Source organism: Coffea arabica, chromosome 3e (genome assembly GCF_036785885.1).
Source record: "Coffea arabica cultivar ET-39 chromosome 3e, Coffea Arabica ET-39 HiFi, whole genome shotgun sequence".
NCBI classification, from domain to species: Eukaryota; Viridiplantae; Streptophyta; class Magnoliopsida; order Gentianales; family Rubiaceae; genus Coffea; species Coffea arabica.
Genome location: NC_092315.1, coordinates 20,313,091 through 20,319,606, shown reverse-complemented (window position 1 = coordinate 20,319,606; position 6,516 = coordinate 20,313,091). Strand labels below are relative to the sequence as shown.

The following is a 6,516-nucleotide window of genomic DNA, read 5'->3' as shown; positions in this document are numbered from 1 at the left end:
CTCCATTCTCCAACAATCCAAGCCATCTATTTGCACCATGAGCAAGTCCTAACACCATAGACAAAATAGTATCAATTTTTAATCATTCAATGATGCGGATACGGGTGCGCAACAACTTCAACCTTGGGTCAAGGATCCTTTGGTCGACATTGGCAGTCCGATGACAAGATCAAGATCCAAGAGGGTGAAGGAAGCTTTACGATCCTTGATCATTCACCATACAAGCAAGGAGTAAGCTAAGTTTGAAGATTTGATGGACCATGAATTTACCTTGTTCACTTGTACGTTTGAAGTGAAAGAATGATCTCATACTTGTTAGCTTAGTTAGCAGTTGTTTTAAAGCTGTCTAGTTTAGTAGTTTGTTAATCACACAAAGGACATGTTGTCCTCTAGTTTTAATCCTTTTAGTAGATTTTATTAATTATTGGGCCTTATCGGGAAGCCATAAAGAGCTGGCTCTTTATGTGGGTCGAATTCCTATTTCCTAGTTTAGGTAGGTGAGTTGTCAATCTTTACTCCAAATGGATTTGCCCTCGTTCTAGCCTATAAAAAGGCACCTCTTGTATGAGTAAAGGGACAAAATATTACAACCAGAAATCGTGAGGAATTTTCCTTCAAGTTCTTAATCGAACTTACTCTTGAATTCTTGAGTTCATAGATTAGGATTCAAATCAGACTTTATCGATTAGTTTGTTCCCTAATCGTGGTGTCTCTTCATCCATCATTATTTGCTTAAGGTTGCTGATTACCTTTGTGTGTCAGAGGTCTTGAGTTCATGAGAACAATCGAGTTCAATTTTCATGAGGGAGAAAAGGTCCAACGCTGATATTACAAAGTTGGAAGGTTATAGGAGGGTTTTCCCCTAGGGTTGCTCATCATTCAAAGTAAGACCAAATTAGATCAATAAATAAATATAGTTACAGTAATAATGACCTGATCTTTAATTCTTGAATCACATTTGAATCGGCAATCAAATCTATGGAAGCTCAATTTCCTTGATTGTCCTCATTTGCTGCATACACCAAAGCAACATACACATACGATATATATAACTTAAAAAATATGAAATCTAGAAATGAAGTAGTAAACTTATCAAAAAATGGTAAAATTTAGCCATCTAAAACTTACCTTTGTTTTTTTTTTTATCTCATACATATTTCTACACCAATCTCCAGCACACAACAACACTTGGACCATTTTTGGTGCCAATGCAGCTTGATATAAATCAATCACTCTAGTTCTGACATTGAACATGGCTTCAGATGCTATTGTAGTTATCAAAATAGCCAAGATATCGTAGGCCATCTTAGATAAAATCAGGTATGCGATATTGTTGATTTTCCACCACTCTAAGCAGTCAAATAAATTGGGATATGAGCCAATTGGATGACAATGTTTATTTAGATAATCTAACAATTCAGATTTGCGGAGGGCCGACGTCTGTACTTCCACAATATATTTAGTAAAATCATCTCAATCCTAAGACTTCTGCTACCTTGAATCCCAGCCATCAAATGCCCCACCATGGGACTTAATTGTACTCCCACTTGAACTACTAGTTGCAGTAACATATTCCTCATACAAGTTAAAGAGTGCTTTCTAGACCTTGGTAAGATTTTCTTCTGACTCAAAAGGTGCATAAATCTTGGGAAAGGAAAACTCTATAAGGCACAATTTTTGCCTTAGATCCAAAATGGCACCAATTGCCATCAATAAGTTGCATTCATCCCAATATTTCTCAAATTTGGCTTTCATTTTCTAAACCATTGCCTGGATGAAATCATTTTCATAAAAGACTCTTGAATCCAAGAGTCTTTTCACCTTGACAACCTCTTGGAAGAATAAGTTGCTTGTGGGATAGTCACTATCAAAGATTACATGTGTGTGTGACGCCCCACTTCTCCCAAGGGCGAACCCAAGGGTATCCGCGGGACGCTTGCCCCGCTCTCGTCGAGACTCACTACAATCCATAATTCAAAACTAGAAATACTTCAAATAATTTCAATATATATATAAAGTACTGCAAAACATTTCATGCTTACAATTAGTTAACCTTCAAACTTAAATACAACACAACGGCATATGTATTATAGTCATCTACTATAATAAAACTTAAAGTCTCCAAAAGAAAACAACTGAATACTATTCACGAGCACTCTCAGTCTTGAACCCTGTTAAGGAAAACAAAAATGTAGAATGAGCTAAATAGCCCAGTGAGGTTCCAAGACCCTCTAGCAGTTCTAATAAATTAAGTAATTTGAGCATAACACATGTATGGTTCAAGATTGCACATTGACACATTAACATGAAACAGTTATCATTCTACAAAAATAAACACATATTGAAGGATACGGTGTTCCAGCGGAACCATTTCGATCAACTTCACCTTATAACTTCAGATCCCCTCGGTCTGTTTGGCCATCACCTTATCCCTCCAGTGGTAATACTTGAGTATACCGAAATAGTGTCCCAGGGTTCCAACCTACTCAACCGAGCCCAGTCCTGACTCAAGCAGGCTAGTAACCAAGGGCAGGATCCTATTCAATTTAGAGCTTACAACATGCGTAAGTAATCAAATAAATTTATAAACGGTAAGTAATCAAATAGATCGGTAAACGGTAAGTAGTTCACGGTTAACGGTAGAAATTTGTCATTTTAGTAGGTCGAGTGAGATAAAATACACACTCGCCTTAAAACAGTGGAAAAGTTCATAGGAGCAATTATCGGTAGCACTTAACAATTAAACACATAATGACCATGGAGTAAACATGTCGTAAAACTATTTAAGTCACGTACTCCTGTATGGAACACTCACCAATTCAAAATAGAGTATAAGTGCTCAAACAAACTTTTAGGCGTCCGCTTCGAGATCCTCTTGAAGGTCCTCTTGAGCACCTGAGATAATAATAATTGGCTATAACACACTATTGTTTATAAACCTCTCGTTAACAAGGAAGGTTGTACACTTGTACAATACTAAGAAAATATCATGAAAGAGAGCCTTAATTACTCATAAATCGAGACTCAAAAGTGGGGTTTAATAACACAAGGGAAACTGATTTTCTTCATGAAATCAAGTTTAAAACAGTCGTTCAATATCGAAGGGTAGCGAAAAGTTTCTAAAAACTCATTTCCCAACAAGTTCGAAAATTTCAGTTTTAAGGAGCAATCTTTGAAAAATCGGATCTTGCACTCAATAGGTCCAAAATTGAAAAACTTAGTACCGTTGGAAACTAGTTCCAAAGTACTAAAAATTCCTAGAAGACACTTTTCCAAGATTCTAAATGGAACGCATTCAATTTTCAGCTCAATGTAGCTGATCTAAGTCAGCAAAGCAGATTCAGTTTTAGTTTTCGGTAAATTTTGGAAATTCGGCAAAATTCACAGAACGTGAACTAGCCCATGAAATTTGTAACACAATATGAATTCCAATCAAGGTTTCAAACACAACAAAAGGAATGAATTCGGAGTTTTGAGCATCAGGATATAATAGCTCAAAATCGGCTGAAAATTACTCACTAACCAAGAGTTTCCAGATTTGAAAAACTATCTTTGAAGTATCATTTGGCCATTGAGATGGCATTAAAAATACACCAAATTTGATAAACTAAATCTTCCATATGCGAGCTATATCTCTACCAAAATTTAGGCAAAAACTCGTACGGAAAGATGGTTAACGAAATAACCAAAGTTTGTGAAACTCTTAAGGCTAATCTGCCTATTCGAGTTTCTCTTTCCTTTTAAAAGTTTTGTCCCACACAATCAACCTCAATTCACTCAAATGTTGAAATCAATGTTCCATAAACATCCAATGAGAAATTTAGGGGTAATTGACATCAAAGTTTTCGAAACAAAACATTACAAAACAAGTTTGACCATTCGGCTAAGAGAAAAAGAAAAGTTTTCCAAATTTGAAAAGCAAATTTTAGGACATCATTTGGGTATCGAAAGGTTGTTGAAATAACACCAAATTTTGTACACTTAAACCTCTATATGTGGACGACCCCTGTATCAAACTTCACGCAAAAAATTACGTGGAAGGCAGTTAACAAAACGACTGAATTTCGTAAAATGTTTCAAAGCAAATCTGTCTTCTTGCTTACCTTTCTTTTCAAAACATTTTGCACCATGAAATCAGTCTCATTTTGGTTCATTTTTGAAACCAAGGTCCAAGAAACATTTAACAAGTAATTGGTAGTCAATTGACATCAAAATTTACAAAGCAAAGCATCCCTCAATTAGCCTAACCATTCGGCCAACACAAGAATGGGGTTTCCAGCTCTGCTGCAGTTTACAAATTGTACCATATCTCACTCAATACAACTTGGAATTGAGAATGGTCAGTGGCGTTGGAAACTAGGTTCAATATACTTCATTTCATCAGAAGAAAACATTACGAAAATCAGTTCACAAGTAGTTTGAATTCAAGCCAAAAGTTATAGCTTCTCATGTCCATTCGAATGGGACTGGCAGAACAGAACAGCTGACTTTATCAGTTCACTGCAGTTCACACAAAACGAACTAGACAATGATTTTTATACCGTTTTAAACCTAAGAATGTCTAGTTTCAAATTTCGCAAATGGCACTCGATTTCGACTTTTGTACAAAAAGTTATGTTCAACCAAAGATACACTATTCAGGCCTTCGGATGACCATTTCCAGATTTCTTGCAGTTTCGAAAATTCTAGTTTTGATTAACCAAATGACATGATTTTCGGACAACACTTTGTACACACAATATACCACATATAACCATCAATTTCACAGCAAAATAAGTACCAAAAATTCGAAATGAAAACAAAGCAACAATGGACAGAATTTCGGCCATCTTGTTTCTCACGGTTTGCCAACATATCATATCTACTATCCAGATAAATCATTGTAACCCAATAGATTTATGCATTTTTCCTACAGTCAAAGATATGATTAAAAACTGGTTCAACTTCAAAGAGAAGTTTAGATCCAATAATAATAAATGGAAAAATTGCAAATTTTAGAAACTAGATCTACAAAATCTCAAATTTCACAGAAAATGACAAAAACTGAAAAAAAAAACCTCATAAGGAAAAAAACTTAGGAGAGAATAAAACTTTTATTAAAACAATTTAGGGAAGAAGAAACTCTCACTAGGAGATTTTATGAGAGAAGAATCTATCATTAGAAAATTCTACAAAAGAAACTAAAAAAATTAAAGAGAGGACTCCCTTTTATGGAAAAAGACCAAATTTGTCTGATCTCTCTTCCATGAAAAAGGCAGAGAAGATTTTGATTAGAGAAGTTTTAGAGAGAACAAGGAAAATAGTTCAATTTCCTTCAACTCTAATTCCCAAATCAACAACTTTCATGCATCAATGACTTGTACTATCATCATCATAGTTTATGGGAAGTGTATCCAATTTAGATGAATGTTTTCGATTAAAGCAAACTCACTGCTGAGCAATTTCAAAAAAAACTGTCAATAAGAAAGATGTATACTTACCGCTGCCGCCAAGTGTCCGTCCAGAGAGAGCGGGTTGGACTAAAATGATGGAAATTATCAAAAGCCAGAAGAAGATGAACATAGGAGAAGCAAAAGTCTTGCTCGTCATTGTTTATTTCTATGTGGCTGTCTCAAAACTTGTACAAGCTCTAGTGTTACATATATGATTGAGATTCGGAGAAAGATTTGAAAGGATAAGGCTACGTGAACCTTGTGAAAAAGTCTTGTGTAGCTGCTGTTTTATTTGACCCCATATATCAGAAATGAAATTAGACTTTAAAGACTTGCATGGGTCTTCTACTCTTTTCTGTGGCGTCCTTCTGTCACACCATATTAGACGCCTGTGGACTAGAAGTCCTAATTCCTTATTCTGGAGTCTTGTGCTTGAAAGAGACTTGAGTGAAAATTTTTGAGGTAAGCTCAATTCGTCATGAAATAAAAATTGTTGTCACTTCTCTTATAAACTTTGCAAGTGTCAAGTGTAATCTAAGAGGACGAGTGAATTAAGTTGTATAAAAACTAGATAAGTTATGGCAGATTTTATCTAATTTTAACTAACCAAATTTATCTAAATGATCACAAACTAAAGCGACTAAGTAGAAAACAATAAAGATGAGGCAAGTATAGCACCTAAATGAGCAAACAATGAGCAATATATTAAAATAAAGTAAACCAAATGAAATTGATACAAGCTTCTCCAAGATTGAAGTTGATCCATTAAAAAAGTTCTTCAAAATTGGTGAAACAATATGCCACTTTGTACAAATAAATGATTACCTTTACTCGCATTAATTTCTCCTTAGTTGAGTCAAAAGTTTTACACTTCCTATATATCTAACCTTTCCAAGGTAAAATTGAATTGCTCACAATTACAATGAAGAATTTTACAAGCTTTTCAACCTCATAAAAAACTACAAGTGAACAAGAAAGAGTATTTTTTTTTACCAAAATTACTCTAGAGAGCTTATAATTGATATAGACAAAATTTCTGAATAAGTTTAGACTTTATGGTATTTATAGGACCCCAAAAATTGGT

The 6,516-nt window shown here is 34.8% G+C and overlaps 1 long non-coding RNA gene across 1 annotated transcript; it reads right to left on the bottom strand.

The window, feature by feature from the left end:
- Positions 1-1,987: 1,987 nt before the first annotated feature.
- Positions 1,988-5,779, bottom strand: LOC113736710 (uncharacterized). The gene is made up of 3 exons (XR_011842039.1): positions 5,481-5,779; positions 2,816-2,895; positions 1,988-2,171 (listed from the first exon to the last, which is right to left on the bottom strand). It is a non-coding gene; the product is annotated as an uncharacterized lncRNA (long non-coding RNA).
- Positions 5,780-6,516: the final 737 nt, after the last annotated feature.